A 15000-nucleotide genomic window follows, 5' to 3' on the forward strand; every position below is an offset into this window, starting at 1 on the left:
ACCAGTAAAGTAATATGAACACACCAGTAAAGTAACCGGTAAAGTAATATGAATAGACCAGTAAAGTAATATGAACAGACCAGTAAAGTAATATGACCAAACCAGTAAAGTAATATGACCAGACCAGTAAAGTAATATGAATAGACTAGTAAAGTAATATGAATAGACCAGTAAAGTAATATGAACACACCAATAAAGTAATATGAATAGACCAGTAAAGTAATATGAACACACCAGTAAAGTAACGGTAAAATGTAATATGAACAGACCAGTAAAGTAACCGGTAAAGTAATATGAATAGACCAGTAAAAGTAATATGAACAGACCAGTAAAGTAATATGAACACACCAGTAAAGTAAAACGGTAAAGTAATATGAACACACCAGTAAAGAACCGGTAAAGTAATATGAATAGACCAGTAAAGTAATATGAACAGACCAGTAAAGTAATATGAACAGACCAGTAAAGTAATATGAATAGACCAGTAAAGTAACCGGTAAAGTAATATGAATAGACCAGTAAAGTAATATGAACACACCAGTAAAGTAACCGGTAAAGTAATATGAATAGACCAGTAAAGTAATATGAACACACCAGTAAAGTAATATGAACACACCAGTAAAGTAATATGAATAGACCAGTAAAGTAATATGAATAGACTAGTAAAGTAACCGGTAAAGTAATATGAATAGACTAGTAAAGTAATATGAATAGACCAGTAAAGTAATATGACCAGACCAGTAAAGTAACCGGTAAAGTAATATGAATAGACCAGTAAAGTAATATGAACAGACCAGTAAAGTAACCGGTAAAGTAATATGAATAGACTAGTAAAGTAATATGAATAGACCAGTAAAGTAATATGACCAGACCAGTAAAGTAACCGGTAAAGTAATATGAATAGACCAGTAAAGTAATATGAACACACCAGTAAAGTAACCGGTAAAGTAATATGAATAGACCAGTAAAGTAATATGAACAGACCAGTAAAGTAACCGGTAAAGTAATATGAATAGACCAGTAAAGTAATATGAACACACCAGTAAAGTAATATGAACAGACCAGTAAAGTAAGCAAAGTAACAGAATAGACCAGTAAAGTAATATGAACAGACCAGTAAAGTAACCGGTAAAGTAATATGAATAGACCAGTAAAGTAATATGAACACACCAGTAAAGTAATATGAACAGACCAGTAAAGTAACCGGTAAAGTAATATGAATAGACCAGTAAAGTAATATGAACAGACCAGTAAAGTAACCGGTAAAGTAATATGAATAGACCAGTAAAGTAATATGAACACACCAGTAAAGTAATATGAACAGACCAGTAAAGTAACCGGTAAAGTAATATGACCAGACCAGTAAAGTAATATGACCAGACCAGTAAAGTAATATGACCAGACCAGTAAAGTAATATGACCAGACCAGTAAAGTAATATGACCAGACCAGTAAAGTAATATGAATAGACCAGTAAAGTAATATGAACAGACCAGTAAAGTAACCGGTAAAGTAATATGAATAGACCAGTAAAGTCATATGAACAGACCAGTAAAGTAACCGGTAAAGTAATATGAATAGACCAGTAAAGTAATATGAACACACCAGTAAAGTAACCGGTAAAGTAATATGAATAGACCAGTAAAGTAATATGAACAGACCAGTAAAGTAATATGACCAAACCAGTAAAGTAATATGACCAGACCAGTAAAGTAATATGAATAGACTAGTAAAGTAATATGAATAGACCAGTAAAGTAATATGAACACACCAATAAAGTAATATGAATAGACCAGTAAAGTAATATGAACACACCAGTAAAGTAACCGGTAAAGTAATATGAACAGACCAGTAAAGTAACCGGTAAAGTAATATGAATAGACCAGTAAAGTAATATGAACAGACCAGTAAAGTAATATGAACACACCAGTAAAGTAACCGGTAAAGTAATATGAACACACCAGTAAAGTAACCGGTAAAGTAATATGAATAGACCAGTAAAGTAATATGAACAGACCAGTAAAGTAATATGAACAGACCAGTAAAGTAATATGAATAGACCAGTAAAGTAACCGGTAAAGTAATATGAATAGACCAGTAAAGTAATATGAACACACCAGTAAAGTAATATGAACACACCAGTAAAGTAATATGAACACACCAGTAAAGTAATATGAATAGACCAGTAAAGTAATATGAATAGACTAGTAAAGTAACCGGTAAAGTAATATGAATAGACTAGTAAAGTAATATGAATAGACCAGTAAAGTAATATGACCAGACCAGTAAAGTAACCGGTAAAGTAATATGAATAGACCAGTAAAGTAATATGAACAGACCAGTAAAGTAACCGGTAAAGTAATATGAATAGACTAGTAAAGTAATATGAATAGACCAGTAAAGTAATATGACCAGACCAGTAAAGTAACCGGTAAAGTAATATGAATAGACCAGTAAAGTAATATGAACACACCAGTAAAGTAACAGCAAAGTAAATATGAATAGACCAGTAAAGTAATATGAACAGACCAGTAAAGTAACCGGTAAAGTAATATGAATAGACCAGTAAAGTAATATGAACACACCAGTAAAGTAATATGAACAGACCAGTAAAGTAACCGGTAAAGTAATATGAATAGACCAGTAAAGTAATATGAACAGACCAGTAAAGTAACCGGTAAAGTAATATGAGTAGACCAGTAAAGTAATATGAACACACCAGTAAAGTAATATGAACAGACCAGTAAAGTAACCGGTAAAGTAATATGAATAGACCAGTAAAGTAATATGAACAGACCAGTAAAGTAACCGGTAAAGTAATATGAATAGACCAGTAAAGTAATATGAACACACCAGTAAAGTAATATGAACAGACCAGTAAAGTAACCGGTAAAGTAATATGACCAGACCAGTAAAGTAATATGACCAGACCAGTAAAGTAATATGACCAGACCAGTAAAGTAATATGAATAGAATTGAGAGGGTCTGACTCACCTCTCTACAGTGCTGAGGTAGCTCCACCCATCATGCCCTCCGACTGCATACATAGGACCCCCAAGTACTGTCACACCTAGGATATCAACACAACACCTAGGATATTAACACAACACCTAGGATATCAACACAACACCTAGGATATCAACACAACACCTAGGATATCAACACAACACCTAGGATATCAACACAACACCTAGGATATCAACACAACACCTAGGATATCAACACAACACCTAGGATATAAACAACACCAGGATATTAACACAACACCTAGGATATCAACACAACACCTAGGATATCAACACAACACCTAGGATATCAACACAACACTAGGATATCAACACAACACCTAGGATATCAACACAACACCTAGGATATCAACACAACACCTAGGATATCAACCACAACACCTAGGATATTAACACAACACCTAGGATATTAACACAACACCCAGGATATTAACACAACACCTAGGATATCAACACAACACCCAGGATATTAACACAACACCTAGGATATTAACACAACACCTAGGATATCAACACAACACCTAGGATATCAACACAACACCTAGGATATTAACACAACACCTAGGATATTAACACAACACCTAGGATATTAACACAACACCTAGGACTATCAACACAACACCAAGGATATCAACACAACACCTAGGATATCAACACAACACCTAGGATATCAACACAACACCTAGGATATCAACACAACACTAGGATATCAACACAACACCTAGGATATTAACACAACACCTAGGATATCAACACAACACCTAGGATATCAACACAACACCTAGGATATCAACACAACACCTAGGATATTAACACAACACATAGGATATCAACACAACACCTAGGATATTAACACAACACCTAGGATATTAACACAACACCTAGGATATCAACACAACACCACACCTAGGATATCAACACAACACCTAGGATATTCCAGTATGTATCAACACAACACCCAGGATATTCCAGTACGTATCAACACAACACCCAGTATATTCCAGTACGTATCAACACAACACCTAGTATATTCCAGTACGTATCAACACAACACCCAGTATATTCCAGTACGTATCAACACAACAACCAGTATATTCCAGTAGTATCAACACAACACCTAGTATATTCCAGTACGTATCAACACAACACCCAGTATATTCCAGTACGTATCAACACAACACTAGTATATTCCAGTACGTATCAACACAACACCCAGTATATTCCAGTACGTATCAACACAACACCCAGTATATTCCAGTACGTATCAACACAACACCCAGTATATTCCAGTAGTATCAACACAACACCTAGTATATTCCAGTACGTATCAACACAACACCCAGTATATTCCAGTACGTATCAACACAACACCCAGTATATTCCAGTACGAAATCAACACAACACCCAGTATATTCCAGCACGTACCAACACAACACCCAGTATATTCCAGTACGTATCAACACAACACCCAGTATATTCCAGTACGTATCAACACAACACCCAGTATATTCCAGTACGTATCAACACAACACCCAGTATATTCCAGTACGATCAACAAACACCTAGGATATTCCAGTACGAATCAACACAACACCTTAGGATATTCCAGTCACGTATCAACACAACACCCAGTATATTCCAGTACGTATCAACACAACACCTAGTATATTCCAGTACGTATCAACACAACACCTAGTATATTCCAGTTACGTATCAACACAACACCCAGTATATTCCAGTACGTATCAACACAACACCCAGTATATTCCAGTACGTATCAACACAACACCTAGTATATTCCAGTACGTATCAACACAACACCCAGTATATTCTCAATACGTATCAACACAACATCCAGTATATTCCGTACGTATCAACACAACACCCAGTATATTCCAGTACGTATTAACACAACACCTAGGTATTCCAGTAATGTATCAACACCTAGTATATTCCAGTATGTATCAACACAACACCCAGTATATTCCAGTACGTATCAACACTTAATAATATATTCCAGTACGTATCAACACAACACCTTAGTATATTCCAGTACGTATCAACACAACACCAGTATATTCCAGTACGTATCAACACAACACCCAGTATATTCCAGTACGTATCAACACAACACCTAGTATATTCCAGTCATGTATCAACACAACACCTAGTATATTCCAGTACGTATCAACACAACACCCAGTATATTCCAGTACGTATCAACACAACACCCAGTATATTCCAGTACGTATCAACACAACACCTAGTATATTCCAGTACGTATCAACACAACACCCAGTATATTCCAGTACGTATCAACACAACACCCTAGTATATTCCAGTACGTATCAACACAACACCAAGTATATTCCAGTACGTATCAACACAACACCTAGGATATTCCCGAGTACGTATCAACACAACACCCAGTATATTCCAGCACGTATCAACACAACACCTAGATATTCCAGTACGTATCAACACAAGCACCCAGTATATTCCAGTACGTATCAACACAACACCCAGTATATTCCAGTACGTATCAACACAACACCTAGTATATTCCAGTACGTATCAACACAACACCCAGTATATTCCAGTACGTATCAACACAACACCCAGTATATTCCAGTACGTATCAACACAACACCTAGTATATTCCAGTACGTATCAACACAACACCTAGGATATTCCAGTACGTATCAACACAACACCTAGGATATTCCAGTACGTATCAACACAACACCTAGGATATTCCAGTACGTATCAACACAACACCCAGTATATTCCAGTACGTATCAACACAACACCTAGGATATTCCAGTACGTATCAACACAACACCTAGGATATTCCAGTACGTATCAACACAACACCCAGTATATTCCAGTACGTATCAACACAACACCTAGGATATTCCAGTACGTATCAACACAACACCCAGTATATTCCAGTACGTATCAACACAACACCCAGTATATTCCAGTACGTATCAACACAACACCTAGTATATTCCAGTATGTATCAACACCTAGGATATTCCAGTACGTATCAACACAACACCCAGTATATTCCAGTACGTATCAACACCTAGGATATTCCAGTATGTATCAACACTAGGATATTCCAGTACGTATCAACACAACACCCAGTATATTCCAGTACGTATCAACACCTAGGATGTTCCAGTACGATATCAACACAACACCTAGGATATTCCAGTACGTATCAACACAACACCCAGTATATTCCAGTACGTATCAACAACTAGGATATTCCAGTACGTATCAACACAACACCCAGTATATTCCAGTACGTATCAACACCTAGGATATTCCAGTACGTATCAACACAACACCTAGGATATTCCAGTATGTATCAACACAACACCTAGGATATTCCAGTACGTATCAACACAACACCTAGGATATTCCAGTATGTATTGTGACGTCACGAGAGGCTACACAGCTTTCAGCGGGATTGCTCAAGTAGTGCAAGGAGCCCAGGTTCAATCAAAACAAGGATTTTATTAAAGGTCTTGGGAAACTAACGAAATTATAACACAATTCTGTTCTCTTGTGGCTCTTTAAGGGTTAACAGTTCCGGGATGTCTCTTCCACATCCAAAAGCATAACTCTCACTCGCTCAAATAACTTTTCCCCAGTCTTACTGTATTCCACGTTGCAGCTAGTGGCCAACCCAGCAAAAACGTCCTTCCAAATGTCCCACATGTATTTCCACAGGTGCATATATCCAAAGGTGAGTATTTCCCAAAGGTAAGTATCTCCAAATCCTTATATTCCTCATGGAAGTGGACGTGCAGCACTCTTGTCCTCCAGAGAGCCCAGGTTGGAGACCGTGTCTCTTCACTTCTCAAACCTTCAGCTCATCAGCTCCTCATTTGTTTCAGCTGCGTGGGAAGATTGGCCATACAGGGGTGGGAGTTCCCGACCATACCAGCAGATGGAGCCATAGCTGTCTGGGTTTGCAGCCACCTCAGGGGATGTAACGTCCCTCCAGGACACAGCCTCTCGTGACATCACACATCCTCCTCTCGGGACCGACGTCCTCGTCGGGTAAAGGCAGCGAAGAAGGCATCACGCCGGGAGAGGCGTCCGCATTGCCGTGGTGCTTGCCAGACTGCTCTCTCTTCAACTCCTCCAACTCTAGGACCAGGGACTCGAGCCTCCTGTTGTCTCTCCTTGAGTTTCTTACTGAACGCATCAGCCTTGGTTTTAGCAGAGTTTAGCTTCTGTTGAGCAGCTTTCAGTTCCTTCTCTCTCTCTGCCTCCGCATTCTTCATCTTGTTCTCCAACACCTTGTACTTCTCCTCTGCCTTCTTCTGGACCTCCTTACTACTGCGCAGGGTCTCCTCACACTCCCTCGATGGTCCTGCGCAGCCTCTCCAGCTCCTCCTGTTGCTTATGGAAGGAGCTCTGTTGGAGTTTAGCCTGGAGGATATCTAACTCTTCTGTCTTCATGTCTAACTGTTGCTTTAACAAAACGATACCTCTCAGCGGTCCCCTTCCAGACCAGACAGTTCTTTGTCCAGATTCTGTAGCTCCGTCTCTGTGTCGGTCTGGGCACCTGCCATCCCTATCAGAGCCCGGGCGGGAGTGAGTAACTCAGAGGATTGCACCGGAGCCTTCCCAGGATGAGTCTTGCCTCTCCGTTTCCGAGGTACTCGGGTTATCCTCTCCTGAGACTCTCTCCAGAGTGGGTAAAAGGCTGGGCAGTCTCGTCCAATTAGGACAGGGACGGGGAGGGAATCAACCACCCCGCCGTCGTGTGTATGGTTCCCCGTGTGCTGGTCATTGTAAGTTCAGTAATGGGGTATTCTCTGGTGTCCCCATGGACACAGGAAACTGGGAGGACTTTCCCCGGGGTCAGACACGTTGGGCCCACCAAATCCTTACGCACCAGGGTGGCCCGGCTACCAGAATCCAGTAAGGCTTCCACATCATGGTGATTCACAGTTACCGGGCAGGTGGGGGGTCGATCTGGGCCGCCATCTACGACTCCCAAGAGCGAGGCAAAACGGTGTGTGGGTGCTGAGCTGGAGGACTCCGCAGTGGGCATAGGTTCATCGGCTGGTTTCCCACACTGCCAGGAGATATGTCCCATCTCCCCACACCGGTAACACTGTCGAGTTTCCCCCTCCTGGTGTACTCTTCTTGGACCCGCCTGGTTTCTGGCTCCCCCTGGAGCCGGGATAAGTCTGACGTGGCTGGGTTCGAGACCTTGGGGTCCTTTGGACGGGTTCTTCCCATTTGTGGTGGGGCCGCACTCCTGGGGTCTTTTCGGGAAGCATTCAGCATCTCCGCTGTGGCCTGCACTTTTCCACAGCTTCCACGGTCAGATCAGCCGTGGTCAAGGCCTGTTGACTGATGAACCGTTTGCCTCATAAGGCAGGGCGCGTAGGTAACGATCCACCACAACGGCCTCCACCACCGCCGCTGCTGTATTCCTCTGCGGATCCAGCCATTTCCTTGCGATTCGGACAAGTTCATGCATCTGCGCCCGAGGAGGTTGGTCTGGTTGGAAGGTCCAGCTGTGAAAGCGCTGGGCCATACCAAACTTTGTGAGTCCATATCTGCTGAGGATCTCAGACTTCAGGGCATCATAGTCAGTAACCTGGTCAGGGCCCAGGTCCCGGACAGCATTCAGCGCTTCCCGGTTAGAAAGGGGGCTAACAGACCAACCCACTGTTGCTTGGGCCAGGCTTCCCTAGTGGCCGTGGCCTCAAATGCATGCAGGTATGCCTCAATGTCATCGGTAGCTCCCATCTTAGATATAAAGTCACTTGCCTTTATTGGGCGGGTATTTTGGACAACCCTCTGTCTCTGCAACTGCAATTCCTCTGCCTTCAGAAGGTTGGCTTTCTTTTGCTCCTCCAAGAGAGCCACGTTTGCTTGCATCTGGGCTTGCTGGCCAGCAACAAGGGCTTTCAATATGTCCTCCATTTCAGTCGGCGGGGAGCCTACGGCCAACTTGGAAAACTGGGTGATCAAACCTTCGGTATCCTCCTCTGACATGCACTATTAACGCTTGAGCGTGCCTGTATTCTCCACCATCTGTGACGTCACGAGAGGCTACACAGCTTTCAGCGGGATTGCTCAAGTAGTGCAAGGAGCCCAGGTTCAATCAAAACAAGGATTTTATTAAAGGTCTTGGGAAACTAACGAAATTATAACACAATTCTGTTCTCTTGTGGCTCTTTAAGGGTTAACAGTTCCGGGATGTCTCTTCCACATCCAAAAGCATAACTCTCACTCGCTCAAATAACTTTTCCCCAGTCTTACTGTATTCCACGTTGCAGCTAGTGGCCAACCCAGCAAAACGTCCTTCCAAATGTCCCACACGTATTTCCACAGGTGCATATATCCAAAGGTGAGTATTTCCCAAAGGTAAGTATCTCCAAATCCTTATATTCCTCATGGAAGTGGACGGCAGCACTCTTGTCCTCCAGAGAGCCCAGGTTGAGACCGTGTCTCTTCACTTCTCAAACCTTCAGCTCATCAGCTCCTCATTTGTTTCAGCTGCGTGGGAAGATTGGCCATACAGGGGTGGAGTTCCCGACCATACCAGCAGATGGAGCCATAGCTGTCTGGGTTTGCAGCCACCTCAGGGGGATGTAACGTCCCTCCAGGACACAGCCTCTCGTGACATCACAGTATCAACACAACACCCAGTATATTCCAGTACGTATCAACACAACACCCAGTATATTCCAGTACGTATCAACACAACACCTAGTATATTCCAGTACGTATCAACACAACACCCAGTATATTCCAGTACGTATCAACACAACACCCAGTATATTCCAGTACGTATCAACACAACACCCAGTATATTCCAGTACGTATCAACACAACACCTAGTATATTCCAGTACGTATCAACACAACACCCAGTATATTCCAGTACGTATCAACACAACACCCAGTATATTCCAGTACGTATCAACACAACACCTAGTATATTCCAGTACGTATCAACACAACACCCAGTATATTCCAGTACGTATCAACACAACACCTAGTATATTCCAGTACGTATCAACACAACACCCAGTATATTCCAGTACGTATCAACACAACACCCAGTATATTCCAGTACGTATCAACACAACACCCAGTATATTCCAGTACGTATCAACACAACACCCAGTATATTCCAGTACGTATCAACACAACACCTAGTATATTCCAGTACGTATCAACACAACACCTAGTATATTCCAGTACGTATCAACACAACACCTAGGATATTCCAGTACGTATCAACACAACACCCAGTATATTCCAGTACGTATCAACACAACACCTAGGATATTCCAGTACGTATCAACACAACACCCAGTATATTCCAGTACGTATCAACACAACACCCAGTATATTCCAGTACGTATCAACACAACACCTAGTATATTCCAGTACGTATCAACACAACACCCAGTATATTCCAGTACGTATCAACACAACACCCAGTATATTCCAGTACGTATCAACACAACACCTAGTATATTCCAGTACGTATCAACACAACACCTAGGATATTCCAGTACGTATCAACACAACACCTAGGATATTCCAGTACGTATCAACACAACACCTAGGATATTCCAGTACGTATCAACACAACACCTAGGATATTCCAGTACGTATCAACACAACACCTAGTATATTCCAGTACGTATCAACACAACACCTAGGATATTCCAGTACGTATCAACACACAACACCTAGGATATTCCAGTACGTATCAACACAACACCTAGGATATTCCAGTACGTATCAACACAACACCTAGTATATTCCAGTACGTATCAACACAACACCCAGTATATTCCAGTACGTATCAACACAACACCTAGTATATTCCAGTACGTATCAACACAACACCTAGTATATTCCAGTACGTATCAACACAACACCCAGTATATTCCAGTACGTATCAACACAACACCCAGTATATTCCAGTACGTATCAACACAACACCTAGGATATTCCAGTACGTATCAACACACAACACCCAGTATATTCCAGTACGTATCAACACAACACCCAGTATATTCCAGTATGTATCAACACACAACACCTAGTATATTCCAGTATGTATCAACACAACACCTAGTATATTCCAGTACGTATCAACACAACACCTAGTATATTCCAGTATGTATCAACACAACACCTAGTATATTCCAGTACGTATCAACACAACACCAGTATATTCCAGTATGTATCAACACAACACCTAGTATATTCCAGTACGTATCAACACAACACCTAGTATATTCCAGTACGTATCAACACAACACCTAGTATATTCCAGTATGTATCAACACACAACACCTAGTATATTCCAGTACGTATCAACACAACACCTAGTATATTCCAGTACGTATCAACACAACACCCAGTATATTCCAGTACGTATCAACACAACACCCAGTATATTCCAGTATGTATCAACACAACACCTAGTATATTCCAGTACGTATCAACACACAACACCCAGTATATTCCAGTACGTATCAACACAACACCTAGTATATTCCAGTGCACGTATCAACACAACACCAGTATATTCCAGTACGTATCAACACAACACCTAGGATATTCCAGTACGTATCAACACAACACCCAGTATATTCCAGTACGTATCAACACAACACCCAGTATATTCCAGTACGTATCAACACAACACCTAGGATATTCCAGTATGTATCAACACAACACCCAGTATATTCCAGTACGTATCAACACAACACCTAGGATATTCCAGTACGTATCAACACAACACCTAGGATATTCCAGTATGTATCAACACAACACCCAGTATATTCCAGTATGTATCAACACACAACACCTAGTATATTCCAGTACGTATCAACACAACACCTAGGATATTCCAGTATGTATCAACACAACACCTAGGATATTCCAGTATGTATCAACACAACACCTAGGATATTCCAGTATGTATCAACACAACACCTAGGATATTCCAGTACGTATCAACACAACACCCTAGGATATTCCAGCAGTATCAACACAACACCTAGGATATTCCAGTATGTATCAACACAACACCTAGGATATTCCAGTATGTATCAACACAACACCCAGTATATTCCAGTACGTATCAACACAACACCTAGTATATTCCAGTACGTATCAACACAACACCTAGTATATTCCAGTACGTATCAACACACAACACCTAGGATATTCCAGTACGTATCAACACAACACCTAGTATATTCCAGTACGTATCAACACACAACACCTAGGATATTCCAGTACGTATCAACACAACACCTAGGATATTCCAGTACGTACAGTGGGGGAAAAAAGTATTTAGTCAGCCACCAATTGTGCAAGTTCTCCCACTTAAAAATATGAGAGGCCTGTAATTTTCATCATAGGTACACGTCAACTATGACAGACAAAATGAGAAAAAATAATCCTCCAGAAAATCACATTGTAGGATTTTTAATGAATTTATTTGCAAATTATGGTGGAAAATAAGTATTTGGTCAATAACAAAAGTTTCTCAATACTTTGTTATATACCCTTTGTTGGCAATGACAGAGGTCAAACGTTTTCTGTAAGTCTTCACAAGGTTTCTCACACACTGTTGCTGGTATTTTGGCCCATTCCTCCCATGCAGATCTCCTCTAGAGCAGTGATGTTTTGGGGCTGTCGCTGGGCAACACAGACTTTCAACTCCCTCCAAAGATTTTCTATGGGGTTGAGATCTGGAGACTAGGCTAAGCCACTCCAGAACCTTGAAATGCTTCTTACGAAGCCACTCCTTCGTTGCCCGGGCGGTGTGTTTGGGATCATTGTCATGCTGAAAGACCCAGCCACGTTTCATCTTCAATGCCCTTGCTGATGGAAGGAGGTTTTCACTCAAAATCTCACGATACATGGCCCCATTCATTCTTTCCTTTACACAGATCAGTCGTCCTGGTCCCTTTGCAGAAAAAACAGCCCCAAAGCATGATGTTTCCACCCCCATGCTTCACAGTAGGTATGGTGTTCTTTGGATGCAACTCAGCATTCTTTGTCCTCCAAACACGACGAGGTTGAGTTTTTACCAAAAAGTTCTATTTTGGTTTCATCTGACCATATGACATTCTCCCAATCCTCTTCTGGATCATCCAAATGCACTCTAGCAAACTTCAGACGGGCCTGGACATGTACTGGCTTAAGCAGGGGGACACGTCTGGCACTGCAGGATTTGAGTCCCTGGCGGCGTAGTGTGTTACTGATGGTAGGCTTTGTTACTTTGGTCCCAGCTCTCTGCAGGTCATTCACTAGGTCCTCCCGTGTGGTTCTGGGATTTTGCTCACCGTTCTTGTGATCATTTTGACCCCACGGGGTGAGATCTTGCGTGGAGCCCCAGATCGAGGGAGATTATCAGTGGTCTTGTATGTCTTCCATTTCCTAATAATTGCTCCCACAGTTGATTTCTTCAAACCAAGCTGCTTACCTATTGCAGATTCAGTCTTCCCCAGCCTGGTGCAGGTCTACAATTTTGTTTCTGGTGTCCTTTGACAGCTCTTTGGTCTTGGCCATAGTGGAGTTTGGAGTGTGACTGTTTGAGGTTGTGGACAGGTGTCTTTTTATACTGATAACAAGTTCAAACAGGTGCCATTAATACAGGTAACGAGTGGAGGACAGAGGAGCCTCTTAAAGAAGAAGTTACAGGTCTGTGAGAGCCAGAAATCTTGCTTGTTTGTAGGTGACCAAATACTTATTTTCCACCATAATTTGCAAATAAATTCATTAAAAATCCTACAATGTGATTTTCTGGATTTTTTCTCTCTCAATTTGTCTGTCATAGTTGACGTATACCTATGATGAAAATTACAGGCCTCTCTCATCTTTTTAAGTGGGAGAACTTGCACAATTGGTGGCTGACTAAATACTTTTTTTCCCCACTGTATCAACACAACACCTAGTATATTCCAGTACGTATCAACACAACACCTAGGGTATTCCAGTACGTATTAGACACCATGGTATTGTCTGTTCTCCCCCAGCCCGTGTCTGTGTGGTATTGTCTGTTCTCCCCCAGCCCGTGTCTGTGTGTTGCCATGGTATTGTCTGTTCTCCCCCAGCCCGTGTCTGTGTGTTGCCATGGTATTGTCTGTTCTCACCCAGCCCGTGTCTGTGTGTTGCCATGGTATTGTCTGTTCTCCCCCAGCCCGTGTCTGTGTGGTATTGTCTGTTCTCCCCCAGCCCGTGTCTGTGTGTTGCCATGGTATTGTCTGTTCTCCCCCAGCCCGTGTCTGTGTGTTGCCATGGTATTGTCTGTTCTCCCCCAGCCCGTGTCTGTGTGTTGCCATGGTATTGTCTGTTCTCCCCCCAGCCCGTGTCTGCGTGGTATTGTCTGTTCTCCCCCAGCCCGTGTCTGTGTGTTGCCATGGTATTGTCTGTTCTCACCCAGCCCGTGTCTGTGTGTTGCCATGGTATTGTCTGTTTCTCCCCCAGCCCGTGTCTGTGTGGTATTGTCTGTTCTCCCCCAGCCCGTGTCTGTGTGTTGCCATGGTATTGTCTGTTCTCCCCCAGCCCGTGTCTGTGTGTTGCCATGGTATTGTCTGTTCTCCCCCAGCCCGTGTCTGTGTGTTGCCATGGTATTGTCTGTTCTCCCCCAGCCCGTGTCTGTGTGGTATTGTCTGTTCTCCCCCAGCCCGTGTCTGTGTGTTGCCATGGTATTGTCTGTTCTCCCCCAGCCCGTGGCCATGGTATTGTCTGTTCTCCCCCAGCCCGTGTCTGTGTGGTATTGTCTGTTCTCACCCAGCCCGTGTCTGTGTGTTGCCATGGTATTGTCTGTTCTCCCCCCAGCCCGTGTCTGTGTGGTATTGTCTGTTCTCCCCCAGCCCGTGTCTGTGTGTTGCCATGGTATTGTCTGTTCTCCCCCAGCCCGTGTCTGTGTGTTGCCATGGTATTGTCTGTTCT

The 15000-nt window shown here is 42.2% G+C and overlaps 1 pseudogene; it reads right to left on the bottom strand.

Annotated features, from left to right (window-relative positions):
• Nucleotides 1-15000, bottom strand: part of LOC123481174 — a 27587-nt pseudogene that overhangs the window by 3858 nt on the left and 8729 nt on the right.

Source organism: Coregonus clupeaformis, unplaced genomic scaffold (assembly GCF_020615455.1).
Source record: "Coregonus clupeaformis isolate EN_2021a unplaced genomic scaffold, ASM2061545v1 scaf3327, whole genome shotgun sequence".
Taxonomy (NCBI): Eukaryota; Metazoa; Chordata; class Actinopteri; order Salmoniformes; family Salmonidae; genus Coregonus; species Coregonus clupeaformis.